The sequence below is a fragment of the Suncus etruscus genome, chromosome 10, assembly GCF_024139225.1.
Source record: "Suncus etruscus isolate mSunEtr1 chromosome 10, mSunEtr1.pri.cur, whole genome shotgun sequence".
NCBI lineage: Eukaryota > Metazoa > Chordata > Mammalia > Eulipotyphla > Soricidae > Suncus > Suncus etruscus.
Genome location: NC_064857.1, coordinates 72,875,612 through 72,893,410, shown reverse-complemented (window position 1 = coordinate 72,893,410; position 17,799 = coordinate 72,875,612). Strand labels below are relative to the sequence as shown.

Below are 17,799 nucleotides of genomic sequence, written 5' to 3'. Positions count from 1 at the left end.
TGAGTGCTGCCTGGTGTGACCAAAAATGAAAAAAAAAATCAGATAATACTTAATTCTTCAATTACATTCAGCAATCTAACCAAGATAACATTAAAAATATGGAGCACAAGTTAATGCTTTTACTATCGGCAGAATAATCATTTTTGAAATTGTGCTTTTGGGTGAGAATGAATGGGGTCTGACTGGTGTTTCCTGACACTTGAATCTTAGCCTAGCAGTCTTTGTTAGTGTTTGCGTTACCAAAGTAAAGAAGCATGGATGAGGCTGCATACGTGTCGGCTATGTATGATCAATTGGGACTAATTAAATTCATTTGAAATGAAGACCCTTAACTGAAAGAGAACAGCTGGAAAAACTGGGCAGAAAAAATTGTGTCTTGATTGAGACAATTTAAACCTTCACCTTGTCATTTCAAAATATATGCCGCAGTCTTCTTTCTCTATCTCTCTTTTAAAGCTAATATCTATTGATCGGCCCTACAAAGTAATGCCTTGGTCAACACACAGTTGCTTTTGCTTAGCATTCTGTCTTAAGGTTCATCACATTCTTTAACCACATATTTAAAATTACATTTGCAAAGCCAGAGTAGCAATTTTTACAGATTCGTGTATTTTATCCAGAAAAATATTTTACCTTCTTTTACATTGCAAAAAATACTATACAGTACAACATGTGACATGTACTTTATTTTTAATAGAATCATTTTCATGATTTTTCAGTACTCTTTTTAAAATCTATTTCAATAGCAGATGCAGTATTATTTTTAGTATGAAAAGTAAATGTATTGTTTTTAGATTATGATTTAAATTGCATGAATATTACTCTATATGCCTTTGGGTATGGTATAATGTGTATTAGTATATATATATTTTTTAAGTTTTTACAATTTGCATGTTTATGTAGCTGATAGCCATTATAGTCAAATAGTGATTCTTTATCTTTATTTTGATATTAGCAGCCTATTGTTTAAAAAATGAATTAAATCTCACTGAAAACTAATCCACATAGGAAAACATTTAGAAATGTCATAACCTTTTATTAACTTGATCTCTTAGGGTCACCATACAAATAGTCTTCGTATAGTTTTCATTGTGATAGAATTCAAAGTGGAATCAAGCTCTTTAATTCCTGAATGTTGCTTTCTTTCCTCTTCCTCTCCTGATGGAAGTTGAAGAATTTATTTCAGTGGGGATTTCATCCCAGCACATATGGATGGATGTCTTTAAGAAAGTCACTCTAGTCTTCTGTCTGCACAGCAATCAGAATGTAGTGCTCTGACTCTTGTTCAGTGTAGCAAGGACACAAACTGACCATATACGTGACCCAGGGGGTCAAATGTCACTGACATTGTCAAAAAGAGACAACCTGGTACTAGATCCAGCCGCACAGTGGAGAGATGTAAGTGCTTACAGCAGAAGCAATAGTTCTGTAGGGAAACAGATGCACAGTGACTGTATCTGTGGAATTTATTTTTAATTTTTTAAATCTTTTTTGGGGGGGTTGTTTGTTTTGGGGCCATACCTGGTGATGTACAGGGATTACTCCTGACTTTGTACTCAGGAATCACTTCTGGCAGTGCTTAGGGGACCATTTGGGATGCTGGGGATCAAATCCAGGTCTACTGCTTGCAAAAAAAAAAGTTCCTTACCCCGTGTATTATCTCTCCAGCCTCTTTAATTTTTTATATAAATATATAAAATTATGGGAAATATGTAAAAACAGAAAAGGCTCAGAGAAATAAAAAGAAATCTGAACTCTGACTTTTTTTTGGAAGTGATACTAGTCCTTTTGCAAATACAAAGAGGAAGAAACGGGCTGAAAGGCCCTTCCTGTAGGCCACATATATTCATTAGGTCTGTGGCTTACCTTGAGTTCTGTCCATATCAAAACTCATGCATTGTTCCTCTGTACCACTATCTTTTGTCCCCAAGCTTATGGGGATTTGGCAAGTTTTTGTTTTCATTTGAAGTAGATGATAAATTCCCAGCCTACCTCTGTAGTGTGTTATATCAGATGTTAAGCCTGGATATCTCATTTAAAATGCAAACATTAGTGGTTAGAGATGAGTTTCCAGTTTCCATGGAGGAAAACCTGCCTTACATATGTGAGGCCCTGGGGCCGGGTAGGTGGCGCTGGAGGTAAGGTGTCTGCCTTGCAAGCGCTAGCCAAGGAAGGACCGCGGTTCGATCCCCCGGCGTCCCATATGGTCCCCCCAAGCCAGGGGCGATTTCTGAGCACATAGCCAGGAGTAACCCCTGAGCATCAAACGGGTGTGGCCCAAAACCAAAAAAAAAAAAAAAAAAAAACCATATGTGAGGCCCTGAGTTTGATCCCCAACACCACCAGAATTGAGAGAGTGAGGGAGGAAGGAAGGGAAGGAGTGAGGGGGGGGGGGAAGGGAAAGAGAGAGAGAAAGCAAATATATTATTCCAAATTAAGAGCAAGAGATTATATTTTTCATCTTATTATTATGGTGAAGCAAGATAGTTTTTTTTGAAACTCATATAGAAAGATGTGAAGGGAGAGAGAGGGGGACTATGCTCAAGATAACATAGACGGCGAAAAAACAGATAAGCAAGATATGCATTCAAAGGAAAGCATGGGTTGGAAGACCGAGTGAGATTATATTTTTAGAAAAAATATTCACATAGTACTTATATTTTTTTAGTAAGCAGTACTATTATTTGCCATTTTTTAGGATGACTATGATGCCAGAATATAAGTGAACACTATTCAACAGTTATTGCATGATCTAAAACAAATTTGAGTTCTGTCTAGTTTTTTGAAGTCATTAATATAAAACTGACATCTTAACATGTATTTGTACACTAAAGTCAACATCTCCAGGATATTAAGATAGAACTGAAAAAGAATGTCTAGTCTGAGACTAAATAAATATTGATTTGTGCATTTAACCATTCACTAAAGGCCTTCTTCATAAAATGTTTATACTTTTGTTGTAACTGAAAGATGGGAAACTCACCCTATTAAACTACAGATAAGTTCCAAAGAATGAAATTTGAGGCATTATACATTCAGAAATTAAAGTGCTTTTTCAGCTTTTTAGAGTCAGTGACTTTGTTGCCTCCTTTCCCTTTCTCATTCTTTAAATTACAGGGTAACAGTAAAAAAAAAAAAAAAAAAAAGTAGAACTACTGAAATTTGTTTTTGTTTTGTTTCTGGGACCATATTGAGTGTTGCCCAGGGCTTACTCCTGGTTTTGTGCTAAGGGACCACTCCTGCCTATACCCTGGCATCATACGAGGTACCTAAGATCCAGAGAGGGTCAGTTGAGTGTTCATCTGCACCTCACTCACTGTGCTGTCTCTCCAGTACCTCCACAGAACCTTCAGAATCATTAACCACCTTGCTTTCAACTTCAGGATGTTAGCTACTATAAAACATAGGCTCTCTACATTAAGATTTTCGGTAATAGAAATGTACTAAGGCTATAATATACTTACCAGGCAGTTCTCATAATATAAATAGTGAAAATAAAAGTTGGCCTCAGTTTTCTGTGTAAACTGTGCCATTCCAAATTTACTTTTCTATCTTTGCCTTTTAATCTAAAGACGAGAAAGCATATTAAAATATTACTTTTGTGGGGATTGAATGATTAGCATTCGGTTTTGGTTATGTATTTCATAGGATAGTAAGTCAAGCATATTTCTACAGTATTTGAGAGTTTCTGTAATGAATATTAAAATACAGCAAAGTACAGCTGTTACTAATTTTCTGCTTTCGTCTTTTTTCTGGGTGTGATTTCCTTTTCCTTTTCTCTGCTTTTGACTGTAACTTACATTTAGTGTCTCTTAAATCTGCACCTCCAGTTTAGGCCTTTCCCTGTCTGATTATTAAAACTTCTTTTAGGTACATGAAGACCCCAGAGGTGCCTAAGAACTTCCAAATAACTCATGTTTTTTTCCTCAAACCCACCTCAAAACCCACATTATTTAAAAAAAAATTTTTTTTTGTTTTTTTGGACCACACCCAGTGGCACTCAGGGGTTACTACTGGCTATCTGATCAGAAATAGTTCCTGGCAGGCATGGGGGACCATATGGGATGCTGGGATTCGAACCAACCACCTTAGGTCCTGGATCGGCTGCTTGCAAGGCAAATGCCGCTGTGCTCTCTCTCCAGCCCCAAATTTTTTGAATTTATTAAAAGAAAATAAATGCCATTGTGACAAAACTGATCATAATCTCATTCTGTTCTTATATCTTTTTTAAGGCATCACTAGGGGTTCATAATCTCCTTTATACTATCTCAGATTGGAAGGTACCATGCAGATACCTTAACCACCAACTAGAAACTATCGGATGGGATGATCAGATAGGATGATGGTGGCTTCTCCACTTTCCAACCAGAGCCACGTGGTTGATACATGATCCTCTAAAATGCAGTATCTCCCAGTGATTTTCCTCTTCTCCATTTTTACTGAGAATACCTTTTATACATTTTATCTGCGTTGGATTTTTATTTCACTCTTCCACAATCATTTACCTTCTTTAAGCCCTGCCCTGCTCCAGGCCACATCTTCCTTTGCATTAAGAATGTCAGTTTATCCCCCTATACCCTCATTAAGTGCTGCTAAATCCCATTGATTATCACCCCAACGCCAAACACCTTAGCTAGATGTCTCTGGGTTCTGCTTCCAGCTTCAGCAGCTGCTTGGGAGAGGCTGAACTTGGTTTCCCTGAGGACTGTGTTTCGTGACTCGTACTTTGCATGTGCATTACCATCTGGCTGGTGTGCTCAGCTCTCCTACCCATGGGCTTCCCTTCAGCCTGCCAAGTGCCACCATTTTCCTGGATCCATTCTGGGATCTCTCCAGCTCCACCCTTGCGTAAAATCTCCTGGTTTGTTGTGTTGGTACCAAACTGTTCTTCACACTATTTTTCAGTGATGGTTCATAAATAGTTTTTGCATATGATGTTATTTGCATCAAATATGTCTGTAAGAAGTTGATCAGTTGGTTGTTGATATTCTTTTATCAAGCTCTTCTAAAGTAAAAATTTACATTTAAAAATCATAGATTTCAGTAATCCCTATCACAGTTCACTAGCTTTTAGTGTCTACCTAGCATATGTCAAGTGATGCTATAGAGGATGTAACTCTCAAAACAAATGTCACCCATTTTCATTTTTACTTCTGATTTATAAGAGAAGTAACTGAGATGCAGAAGGCTTAAGTGACAACTCCTGAAAGTAATTGGTTTCTATATAAAGTCCGGGGAGAGGAAATGACAGTGTCAGGATTTGAGTCCACGGCATCTGTCCCAATCTTATGCAAATAAATTAATTAGATTATTTAAAAATTTTTATCTCATAAGATGAAAAAGAGATTAATATATTGGCTCCAAGCCTTAAATTTACTTCCCATCACTGCCTCATGATTCCCTACACTGCTGATTCCCCCCACCCCTGGCCATTAGGGCTCTGGTCTACTAACCCTTAAAAAAAATGAAACAAATATATATGTTTATATATATATATGAAATAAATAAATGTGTATATGTATTTATACATAAACTACTTCTGGCTGTGCTAAGGCTTCTTCCTGCTCTGATCTCAGGAATCACTCCTAGCAGGGCTTGGGAGTCTAATATGGTGCCAGGGGTCAAATCTGTATGAAAGACAAGCACCTTCCCCACTGTACTATGTTCTGGCCAATAAATATATCCATTATGTCACAATTTTTGTGTTTGTGTGATATAAATTATGTGTGTATGTTTGTGGTGCCAACATCAAACCCAGGGCCTCACACATACAGGACAAACATTCTACCTCTGAGCACAGCCCTGGCCTTTTAAATTGTCTACATAAAATTACAATTACTTTGTGTTCATAATAAAACCATAGACACCCCAAAGGCTTAAAATGAGATTTTTTGTTTCATATTTTATGTTCTTTTTCACGTGCTTTATGCAGAATAAAGTACACATATTTCTTTTTTTAGTTAGAAATGTTAAAAAATAAATAAAAGCCTTTCATGCACATGAATAGCCTTCATGATACACTTAAATTTTGGATTGGCTTGCATTTTTTTCTTGAGCTATGTAGTAATACATAAAGAACAGATCACATGAGATAGGTCTCACTATTCTATATCTGGATATCACATGCACTAACCTTATAATTGATATCATGTCCATATGAGTGAAAGGTATGACTCACAAGTCATGACAACATTGCCTCATAATTCATTGACATTGGGTCACATCAATGAATTATTACTTTTCCTGTACAATGTTGGAGGGGGAAAGCAGATGAATGAATTGAATTCATTCAATGAATGAAAAAAATAGCAGATGAATTAAATGAATTAAGAAGCCAGTTTGGGGAGTTCTTGGTACTGTACTGAAATTTCCTAATCATGTCTTGGATTAAAATTAACTGCTAAGCATAATCACTCTTACTCTCAATTTTCAGTATTTTTTAAATCATCAATGAAATCAAACATATTAACAACTAGGTGATGATAGTCATGAACTTGAATGGGCTGTTTTTCTCCCTATTAACATTACTAGAATATACTATATATATACATATATATATACATATATACACTAGAATGATAAAAATCAAGTGAGAATACTTCCTTGCTCTCTCTACCCTCCAAATAACTATACATCCTGCATAACGTTGGGTGTATTGAAGATGAAAACTTAAATATAGAATTCAGGAAAGGTAAAGCATCTCATTTCTTTTTGTCCTTTAAAAACACACAAACACATTTTAATACCACCAATACCACCACACACACACACACACACACACACACACACACACACACACACACACCACATTTCAATACCACCAGTACCACCGTAAAGAAATGTAACATTTATTCAGTTAAATCAGTCCTGCTTTTCTGTCAGCCTGTGCCAGGAAGGATTTGTTGACTTCATTTTTGTTTCAGTGTTTTGCGGTAGGAATTAGACCCCAAAATCTTACATGTGTGAAGCCAATGCTCTTCCACAAGCTTTCATGAGGAATAGATTCATGGAAGTTAGCATCTGGCTGAGAGGTTGTCGGCCTGAGTTAGAGAGAGGCCAGTTTGTTCACACACAGCTGTATGACATGCAAGTGCTTGGACAAGAGTGAGGATTTACCAGTGCACAGGAGGTAATGCTGATTTTGGGCAAAGCTGAGCGAGATGGAATGTCTTTGACCTATAAAAGGGGTGTTTATTGTGAACCTTGAGGACCCTGACGAGTAGCCGCTGAGGATTTGGGGGCCCACTCAGGAGTAGGGTCTGCTCTCCGAGGTGTGGGCACGGGACACACTTCCTGTTCGCACTTCACAGTTGGGCTTATTTGGGGCAGAGAGAGAACCAATTTTAGATATTGAAGGATTGAGTTGGTTTCATGTCTGTTAGACTAAATTCTACCTCTGTTTTTTACACATTTTTGTTTGTGTTTTTTACTTTTAATTCAGCAGACACTTTGGAGCACCTATTGGATATTGAGGACTTAGTAGATGCTGTATATAGAGTTGGGAAATTTTACTTGAAGAGCCGTTATCATAAAGGCTTAATAGATTAATGTTAAGGCATATAAAGTGTGTGTGTGTGTGTGTGTGTGTGTATGTGTGTGTTGTCAAAAACTCACAAATATAAAGCAAATGCTTCATCATCAAGTTGTGCCCTGTACCGAAAACATTGTTTTTTTTTTTTTTTTTTTTTGGAGGAGGTGAGGAAGGTGAGGAATAGCTGACAATATTCAGGGCTTACTCCTGGCTCTACACTCAGGAATTACTTATGTTTGTGCTTGGAGGGGACCATATGGGATGCTGGTAATAGAACCCAGGTCTATTGTGTGCAAAGCAAAGGTCCTGCTCATTGTACTATCATTCCAGATAGAGTGGAGTAACTTGTATATTTATGCCATAGACATGGACAAACAAAATGAAACCATCTGCTCAATGGAAAGCTGGTCTGTGTGTTGAAGAATCTTTAAAGAGAAATGCAGTTACAACACAGCCGTTTGTGCCCATAGGCTACTGAAGCCTCAGTTTCCCTGCCTATTCACTATGTGGCTTTGACATGTAGCAGTTTTCTTTAAACTGCAAGGCCAGCACAATTGTTATGAGTACTAGAAAGATGATGTGTATCACCTTAGCAGAGGGTCAGGAGGTGTGCAAGAAACATGCACCCTCATCTTCCACCCCTCTCTCAATTTCACCACTATTATATGTGATAATAAATAAAGTTAGTTTGTAGCTAAGTTGTAAATCATTTATAAATCAGTCCTTTCAACAATTTTAGATAGTTTTTTTTAACATTTTTAAAATAATTTTTATTGTGACCAAAGTGAATTACATATTTTTCACAGTAATATTTTAGGTACAATTTTAGATAGTTTGATCACCACTGCCGGACATAAATCTACTTGAGAAACATACTTTCTAGTGAGAAATGCGTTGCATTTAAGCTTCCACACGGCACGAACTTGATCACTCACTCTACATGCTATTGTAGAAGTAAGGGGAACCAGGTTTATGCTGAAGTAATTCAAGTGATAAAAAATATATTAACTTCAGGTCCTATTGAGATTGCCGATTCTAACCTAGTATAGGGCTAAAATAAATAAATAAATAAATAAATAAATAAAAATACAAAGAACCTTCCACGCAGAGACCAGAGCTATAATACAGTGAATAGGGTGCTTGACTTGCATATAGACAATCAGAGTTCAATCCTTGGCACCACATATGGTTCCTGAGAGCAGCCAGAAGTAAGCCCTGAGAAACTGCTGGATGTGGACCCCAAAGAAACAAACAATAAATAGACAAACTTCCAATGAGGTTTCCAGAAATATCTAAAAGCAGACTCATGAAATATTGGTAAATTATAATTTCTAGAACAATTTTGTTTTCTTTCACTTATGCTCTGACAGATATTATCTGACAGAAGAGTAAACTGGTGAAATGAAAATAGTTATTTAAGAGATTGTATTTATTTATACTGACAGTGGCTAAGAGGGAGTTGATTTGCATATTTACACCTATGTTTAGTCCTTGTAGTGATAAAATATCGTATTTATTTAAACTGACAGTGGCTAAGAGAGAGTTGATCTGCATATTTACACCTATGTTTGGCCAGTGTGGTGATAAAAGGTTATATTGATTTATACTGACAATGGCTAAGAGAAAGTTGATTTGCATATTTACACCTGTTTGGCCAGTGTGGTGACCAGTGAAAAATGGAAGTGAATAAAAAGTTACTGAATATTAAAGGCCATTCATGATGGCCACTAAATGATTTTAATATATAAAACATATATAAAAAAGGTAAAGGACAGAAACAAATCTTCACTGTCATTACCTCTCTTGTTAAGGAAGTAAAGGAAAAACATATAATAGAGTTCTCATATCTGCGAAGACCAAATAAATGCTTATTTATTTGCAGAGGTTTTAAACGGGGTTATTAAAATGCAAGACAAGGTATACCTAAGATAATCAGTGAACTGGGGAAATAGAATAGAGACATTTTTAGAAATGCGAGATCTCCAAAAAATGTCCCTCCTGTGCTCTTTCATCCAGCCCTCGTGGAGGAGGGGCTTCTCTGAGATGAGACAAGAAAGGAAGTGGCAGCCGGACTCACTGACCATGTCACCTCGCTTAGCAAGTCTGGCTTCCTGTTGAGCTTGCCGGAGCCTCTCTCTACCCCTGTTCCATGCTCTGTCACCTCTTAGGAACAGAACCACAGGAACCTAGGCCTCCTGAGAGCGAGCCAGACTAGAGAATTCTGGGAGCAGAGCATTTGTGTTTCAAGGTCTAGCTACCCCTCCTCTCAGGAAGGGTTTCAATCACTGGTTGGATTGATTTTGCTCAGGGTCTTCAAATGCACTGAACTGTATCCCTGGTATTTGGCACTGTTCTATTTTATTTCCCAGGCTGGACTGGGTATCTGCTCTCTAGCTGCTACCTTCTATTTCCGACTTATACAACAGAGTAAGATTTTGGAGGCCATTATTTCACCAGGAAATCAAGTACATATCAGGAGTTGACAATGATTAACTTGGGGAGGGGAGTCTTATTGAGCAAATTATCATGGGTGATACACTGCATGACTGAGCAGTGGATCGCAAACATATCGTCATGGAAATAGAAACTCTGGTTCTGATCTCAGTTTAATGAGAATGTAATGAAGACAGCGAGGCAGAGGATAGAATGCTGCGTGTGTTTGTGTCTGCGTATATGTGATGTGTGAAGGTAAGTTGTGTGAATGCGAAGGACAGCCCAACTTTCTCTGGAAACTGGGGGAGGGAGGTTTGTCAACCTAAAGATACGGTAGACCAACACCAAAAAGTTAGACAGTAGTAACGTAGGATTAAGTCAAAAGTTCAAGATTGGCAAAATGGGGATGAGGTGAAAGATTATAGCTTTTTGGTATTTCCTGTAGAATGGTTTGACTCTTTACTCAGAAAATAATAGCTTACTTTTAAAATTTTTAATTAAAAATACATCAACAAGAGAGGGGGGGAAAGAAAGAAAAAATACATAAAAAAATAGGTAAGAAACGCGACTCTGTTTTGTGCTCTTTATGCAGTCATATATATTTAGATATAAAAAATAACAATATTCATACCACAGGGCCTGGATTGTCATCCCAGATCAAATTTTCTTAAAGTAACAAGAGAAGAATGTTATGCTACGTGTTTTACTCTATTTTCTGTAACTTTAAAAACACAATTACACAAAAAAAGACACAACCAAATTAACTGCTATATTTTTGGGGCCGGCGAGGTGGCGCTAGAGGTAAGGTGTCTGCCTTGCAAGTGCTAGCCAAGGAAGGACTGCGGTTCTATCCCCCGGCATCCCATATGGTCCCCCCAAGCCAGGGGCAATTTTTGAGCGCTTAGCCAGGAGTAACCCCTGAGCATCAAACGTGTGTGGCCCGAAAAACCAAAAAAAAAAAAAAAAAAAAAAAACCAAAACAACAACAACAACAACAACAACAAAACCACAATCCCATAAAAACTTAATGAATCAAGCCATTACATTCTTATAAATACTGTCAATAAATATTTGTCCTGAAAACCCCAGTGTCCCCCAAAGCCAGAAAGAAAGAAGTATTTGCATATGGTTGAGACGAATAATTTCTCATGAACGGTATTTTTTCACTGTTCTCTCTCACATGACAGTAACCTAGTAAATAATGCTTTAAGCAACCCCCGAGAATCCTGAGGATGATTACTGTTGTTATTTGAAAATTAAAATTAAAAAAAAGCCTGCATCAGCTGCTAGAGAGCTTTGTGTAATAATGAACAAAGTAGCAAGCTATTTTATTTAGTGGCTAAAGCTAAGCTGAACAGCTTCCCACCCCCCACCTCCCCTTAGTCTCTTCTAAAGGGGAGTCGGTTCCTTTTGAAGTTACAGCAACAGGTGCAGTGACTGCATTTCCCTCGTCTCTGGCCAGGATTCACCTACATTTCGGTGGAGGGTGAAATATAGAACAAATGAAACCATCTGCCACTCCCAGCCAACCATCCCCTACCCCTGTGTTGGGGACAATGCGGTGCCACACGAGTCAGGCCCCGGACACAGCTCCTGCTGGGCTCATTTCACAGACGAGGCAGATGCTGTCTGTCAGCCACATTTTGGGATGTGATTCCCTTAGCAGCCAGTTACCCAGAGATCAAAGGCGTCTTTAATTTGCCTTTACTCCTTAAGAATCTGCCCGCCGTATCCAGCAATCACTATTGTATAAAAGTATGGACTTTAAGGAAAAAAAGTTTCAATATTCTAAACCTCATCAAATGTTGCATGTGATATTAGTTTTTGTGCCTTTGCATCTTTCTCTTAAAATTATGAGTTAAAAGAGGATCGTGACAATGGAAATGGGTTTATACTAAATGCTTTGTGATACTTTTTGTTGCTTTTAAGAAATATAAAACATTTCAAATAAAAATGTCTAAGAAAATAATTTAGCCCTTTGGTCTACAGGGAATATTTGAAAAGCCAGCAATGTTCCTTCAAATAAGAATATTTTATATTTCCATGAAATTATCTTTATTGGAGTTTATCATATTTATAATATTTTAATATGCTTTTTAGTTTTGTTTGTGTATATTTTTTTTGGTGATTAACAAAAAGCCAGTTTAATATCCCCAACGAAAACAGTCCCTCACTCTTCTATAGTCAAAGGTGACACTCAGAACTGGACTGATAAACATCTGTTAGATAGCAAACTTGCATAAACAACTTCTCCTTTGTCAAGTTTATGAGTTGACATCTGTTTGAATGACAGATGTCAGTGCTGTTAAGATGCAATTCACTTTAGAAGTGTTAATCTTAAAGATCACATTTTTTTTATCATTTTTAAACAATTAGAAAGAAATGTGGCTGTTGCCCTTAATGCAGTGGGCTTTTCTTCGGTGGAGAGGCATGAATACCCCCCCCCCCCATAAACACACACACATGTAACTGTTTGGGTCAAGCTTTGTATGGATGGGACATATGTAAAGAGATCTCAAAGTTAGTCATTGTGACCATTTGGTGAACCATTGTGACCAGTCAGAAAAAGAAGTCTATTGATTAGCAATGGCTGACATTTCAAAATGGCCGTGTAGAAAAAAATGTTATTGGATTTATTAATGTTTCTCATCCGCTGTAATCACCAGAAAATTTAAGAAAAATGTCACAAGCTGAATCTGTTTAACAACTCACTCTATTGTAAAATTTTCAGTGTCTTATAACCTCTAATTTTGATTAGTTTGTTAGAAATAGCATAATCAAGTCATCCGTCACTACTGGACTTATAGAAATATATGTATGGAAAAATAAGTAAAAAGCTTTGCAATTAAATTTAGATATGAGAAGATTTGATTTTTTTTTAAATTGAGGAGATTCACATAACCTTGGTAACCATTTAAAGTGAACAGTTGAATTCATTTTAAGAAGAGAAAACATAAACATACTTGTGTTCCCTCTCTGACGAGTAAAATGAAACCAGAGCATTTTTAAGTATTTGTGTCCTGATAATCAATATTAAAAACAAGGCAGTTTCTCTAAAAAGCACCAGATATGAGAGCGATGAGGAGTAATATGTACCAAAGGAAACAAATTTGCCTGAACCAGCTTTAAGAAACTCAGCACGTATCCAGCATGATAGTATATTCTTCAATCCCTTTTCATTGTAGCTTCATTGTATGTATTGTTTGCTTCTATATTCAGAAGTATACTCACTGTAGGCATTTGAATTCCAAAATAGGTTTCTCCTTAACACTCTTGTTTTAGGGGATGAGGCGAAGGAGGCCCCTAATGGTGATTCTCAGTCATCCAGGATGTTGGTTCAGCACAAGAGCTTGAGCATGGGGTACCCTAGCTATACCCACAGTGCTTGGGGAGCCTCCAGAGCTGCATCCAGCCAGTGATACTTGTGAGACTGTGTAGATGCTGGAATCATTCTTGAGTCCTTGCTCAAGGATTTTCACTCCCCATTCCCTAATGTTTATTATTTTATGTTGCCAGTGACCACTAAATAAAAGTGCAGTTTAGGCATAGTTGACTGTTTTTACGTCTATAACATATTGCAGATAGCATATGAATATGAAAATATTAATTTCTAAGTTTCTACCTCTTCTACATTTATTTTATACTCATTTACTTTGATTGCAAAAACATTGAAAATATTGTGGGCATTAAAATTTGTTCCATAATAGAAAGCTCTAAACAAGTTTTTCTGTAGGTTTAATTGTCGTTAATTTTAGCCTCAGTACTTTATTTTGTTTTCTCGTGAGATACCAATGCTAAGTGAAAAATATATAAACATATAACATTTGGAACAGTTTAAAAACAGACCTAGTGGGGGCTGGAGCAATAGTAGAGCATTTTGCTTTGCACACAGTGACCCAGGGCAGACCTAGGTTCTATCCCCGGTATCCCATATGGTCCCCCGAGCCTGCCAGGAGTGATTTCTGAACTCAGAGCCAATAGTAACTCCTGATTACTGCCAGGTGTGGCCCAAAATCCAAAAACAAAAATAATTAAATAAATAAATTAAATTAAAAACAGACTTATTGCTTTCATTGAAAGATTCTTTATTGCTTATTTTGTCTTAATAAATGTTCTTCATAATGGGCATTTTTTCCCCTCATTTATGAACCTCAACCAATTGACAGTCCCTGCATTGTTAAAATTCAGTCAAGAAATCTAGTCATACAAAGAGACTCAGTTTGGGTTTTTTTTGTTTTGTTTTGTTTGTTTGTTTGTTTTTTTGGCATTAATTTATTTCTATGGTACTGAGGCACACCAAAAATTAGGATATAATGAATTTCTGTTCGTTTGCTGACTGTTTACTTCAGCAAATGCCAACATATAATCTATCTTTTTTTCTAGTCTCCCTCCACAGGGTTATTTCTCTTTTGTGTTTGGGCACATCTGGCAGTATTCATTGTTTACTCCAGGGCCTGTGCTCATAGATCATTCCTGGTAGTATTCAAGGAGTCATACATGGTGCCAGTGATGAAAGCCGCGTTGCTGTATGCAAAGCAGTTACCTTACCTATTGTATTATTTCTCTGGCCCCTATGGGGTTTTTATTTTAATCTTTTAAATTAAATTTGTTTTAGATATTCTAGCTTACAGAGTAGTTCATAATATGATTAATTTCTGCCATTCAATATTCTAACACCAATCCTACTACCAATGTAATATTCCTTCCATCTGGTCATCAGTTTTCCAACTTTCCTGAAAGCTGCTCCTTGGCAAATACAAATAATTCACTTAATATTTCTTGGTACAATTAAACGGTAGCAGAATTATACAAAAAGAAAACTACATTAAAAGAAAATTTTCCATATCTCACAATGGGTTTTCTGTGTCTGAAGGTTTACTAAGTTTTATGTCGCCAGTCAAGCTTTCTGTTGTTGATTCTATTTATTGAGATTATGAGCTTCTCTGATAATTTCACATCAAATTTGGTGTATTTTTCCTGGGAAATCAGTATTAAAACGATACACAGCCCTAACAGTTCACAAATTTGGGGATCTGTGGAACTGGGCTGATGAGCTCTTATGGTGATAGTGTGGTTCATAGGGTGCCCTCGAAAGGGCCCCAGTGCCACTAGCTGTGAGTCTGGTATATCTATGGGTTTTTCCTGGTCCTTGTGCCTTTCTTTTGAGAGTCAGTGGCGTTGCCCACTTGTGCACACATGGTAGAAAGCTCTGGACTGTGGGAGTGGCTGCTAGGATCTTCTGTTTGTTGTTGTTGGGTCACAACCAGCAGTGCTGAGGTTACTACTGGGCTCTGTGCTCTGGCCAGCTCAGGGGACCATATGGGATGCTAGGGATTGAACCCTGAGTCAACTGTGTGCAATGCCAACACCCTACCCACTATGCTATCTGCTCCAGCCCCCTGCCAGGGTCTTCTGGAAGTACAGAAGTACTCAAGAAGGTGGCCCAGCATAGCTGGAGTGAAAGGGCTTTTTGAGAGTAGAGCAGAGTCCTTTCTTCCATCCTTCCTTCCTTCCATCCATCCTTCCTTCCTTTCTTCCTTCCTTCCTTCCTACCTTCCTTCTTTCCATCCATCCTTCCTTCCTTTCTTCCTTCCTTCCTTCCTACCTTCCTTCTTTCCCACCTTCCTTCCTTCCCCCTTCCCTCCCTCCTCCTTCCTTCCTTCCTTCCCTCCCTCCTTCCTTTTCTTCCCTCCTTCGTTCCTTCCCTCCTTCCTTTTTTCCCTCCCTCCTTCCTTCCCTCCCTCCTTCCTTCCCTCCCTCCTTTCTTCCTTTCTTCCCTCCTTCCTTTTCTTCCCTCCTTCCTTTCCTTCCCTCCTTCCTTTCCTTTCTTCCTTTCCTTCCTTCCCTCCTTCCTTTCCTTTCCTCCTTCCTTTCCTTCCCTCCTTCCTTTCCTTTCCTCCTTCCTTTTCTTCCCTCCTTCCTTTCCTTTCCTCCTTCCTTTCCTTCCCTCCTTCCTTTCCTCCTTCCTTTCCTTCCCTCCTTCCTTTCCTTCTCTCCTTCCTTCTCTCCTTCCTTCCTTCCCTTCTTTTCCTTCTCTCCTTCCTTTCTCCTCTCCTTCCTTCTTTTCTTCCTTTCTTCCCTCCTTCCTTCTTTCCCTCCCTCCTTCTTTCCCTCCTTCCTTCCTTCCCTCCTTCTTTATTTCCTTCCTTCTTTCCTTCTTCCCCTCCTTCCTTCCCTCCTTCCTTCCCTCCTTCCTTCTTCCCCTCCTTTCTTCCTTCCCTCCTTCCTTCTTTCCCTCCCTCCTTCCTTCCCTCCTTCCTTCCTTCCCTCCTTCCTTCTTCCCCTCCTTCCTTCCTTCTTTCCCTCCCTCCTTCCTTCCCTCCTTCCTTCTTCTCCTCCTTCCTTCCCTCGTTCCTTCCTTCCTTCCTTCCTTCCTTCCCTCCTTCCTTCCTTCCCTCCCTCCTTCCATTCCTCCTTCCTTCCTTCTTCCCTCCCTCACTTCCTCCCACCTTCCCTTCCTTCTTTACTTCCTTCCTTCTTTTTTTCCCTCCCTCTCTCCCTTCTTCTCTCCTTCCCTTTCTCCCTCCGTTTTTTCCCCTCCCTCCCTTCTTCCCTCCACTCTTTCTCTGTTTTTGCAGACTATACTTAGGGCTTCTCCTAACTCTGTGCTCAGGGATCAAGATTGGCAGGACTCAGGACCATATGGGATGCCTGGGATGAAACTCAGGCCTGCTGCTTTCAAGGCAAATGCCTCAACCATTCTACTATCTCTCCAGCCCATCTATTTCTGCATTTTTCTCTTATTATTTATGCCACTAAATCACAGTACAGCTACTTAAAAATTAAACTTGTTTCATTAATATTATCTAATTTTATAAATTTTGTGGCATTAGTCAACTTATAATAATAATTGCTTCTTTTGTACCTGCATTATCTTGTTAGAGAAGAAAATAACAGCATAAAGCAGAGTACTGTGATAATTTGCAGCTTGTCTTTGGAGGGTGGCAAACTACTCATGGCATAAATTGGATGTGCCTGGAATGATTTTGCCGAGTGGATTGTTTCTATACAACAGATACACGTATATAAACTCAGCACCCAAAGAAATTTTTTTCTGGGGATGCAAGGAACACAGTGAGGGTAATGAGGCCCGAAAAGAGAAGGGGTTGGCATGTTTTCAGGCTCTTCCATTAAATTAGTCAGAATCTCCTAATTTATTTGTCCTACATAAACATGTACATATATTTGAATAAATTGCATTGTTACTATATTTGCAAACATTGGACATTGATGGGAAAATGAAGACCTTGTGAAACAGGAAGATTCCTTAAGAGAATTTTTTTTGGAAAATGGTTGCTAACGTCTTTTAAAATTATAAATAGTGGGCCTGGAGAGATAGCACAGCGGTGTTTGCCTTTCAAGCAGCCAATCCAGGACCAAAGGTGGTTGGTTCGAATCCCGGTGTCCCATATGGTCCCCCGTGCCTGCCAGGAGCTATTTCTGAGCAGACAGCCAGGAGTAACCCCTGAGGACCCCCGGGTGTGGCCAAAAAACCAATAAATAAATAAATAAATAAAAATAAATAAAATAAAATTATAAATAGTGTAACTTATCCTACATAAATTTCAGAAAATAAAAATGATTGAGAAACATAGAATACTATAATCTCAGCATAATAAAAGTTAATAGTGGTAAACTACTTCCCATTTCTTTTATTGTAGATTTTTGTTTGTTTGTTTGTTTGCTCATATTTGGCCAGGAACCCATTTGGCAGTGCTTGGGACTTCTTCCTGGCTCTGCTGAGGGATCATTCCTGACAGCTCTGGGCCCCATATGTGGTCTCACAGATCAAAACTGGGCTGGCCATGTGCCCGACAAATGCCCTACCCACTGTA

General features: G+C 38.3%; 1 protein-coding gene and 1 non-coding gene across 4 annotated transcripts in view; both read left to right on the top strand.

Annotated features, from left to right (window-relative positions):
• The window catches only part of WDR7 (WD repeat domain 7), a 383,220-nt gene that overhangs the window by 165,702 nt on the left and 199,719 nt on the right, over positions 1-17,799 (top strand). The window lies entirely within an intron of this gene.
• On the top strand, positions 8,447-8,582 carry LOC126021033 (small nucleolar RNA SNORA66). Its single transcript, XR_007499655.1, has one exon. It is a non-coding gene; the product is annotated as a small nucleolar RNA SNORA66 (small nucleolar RNA).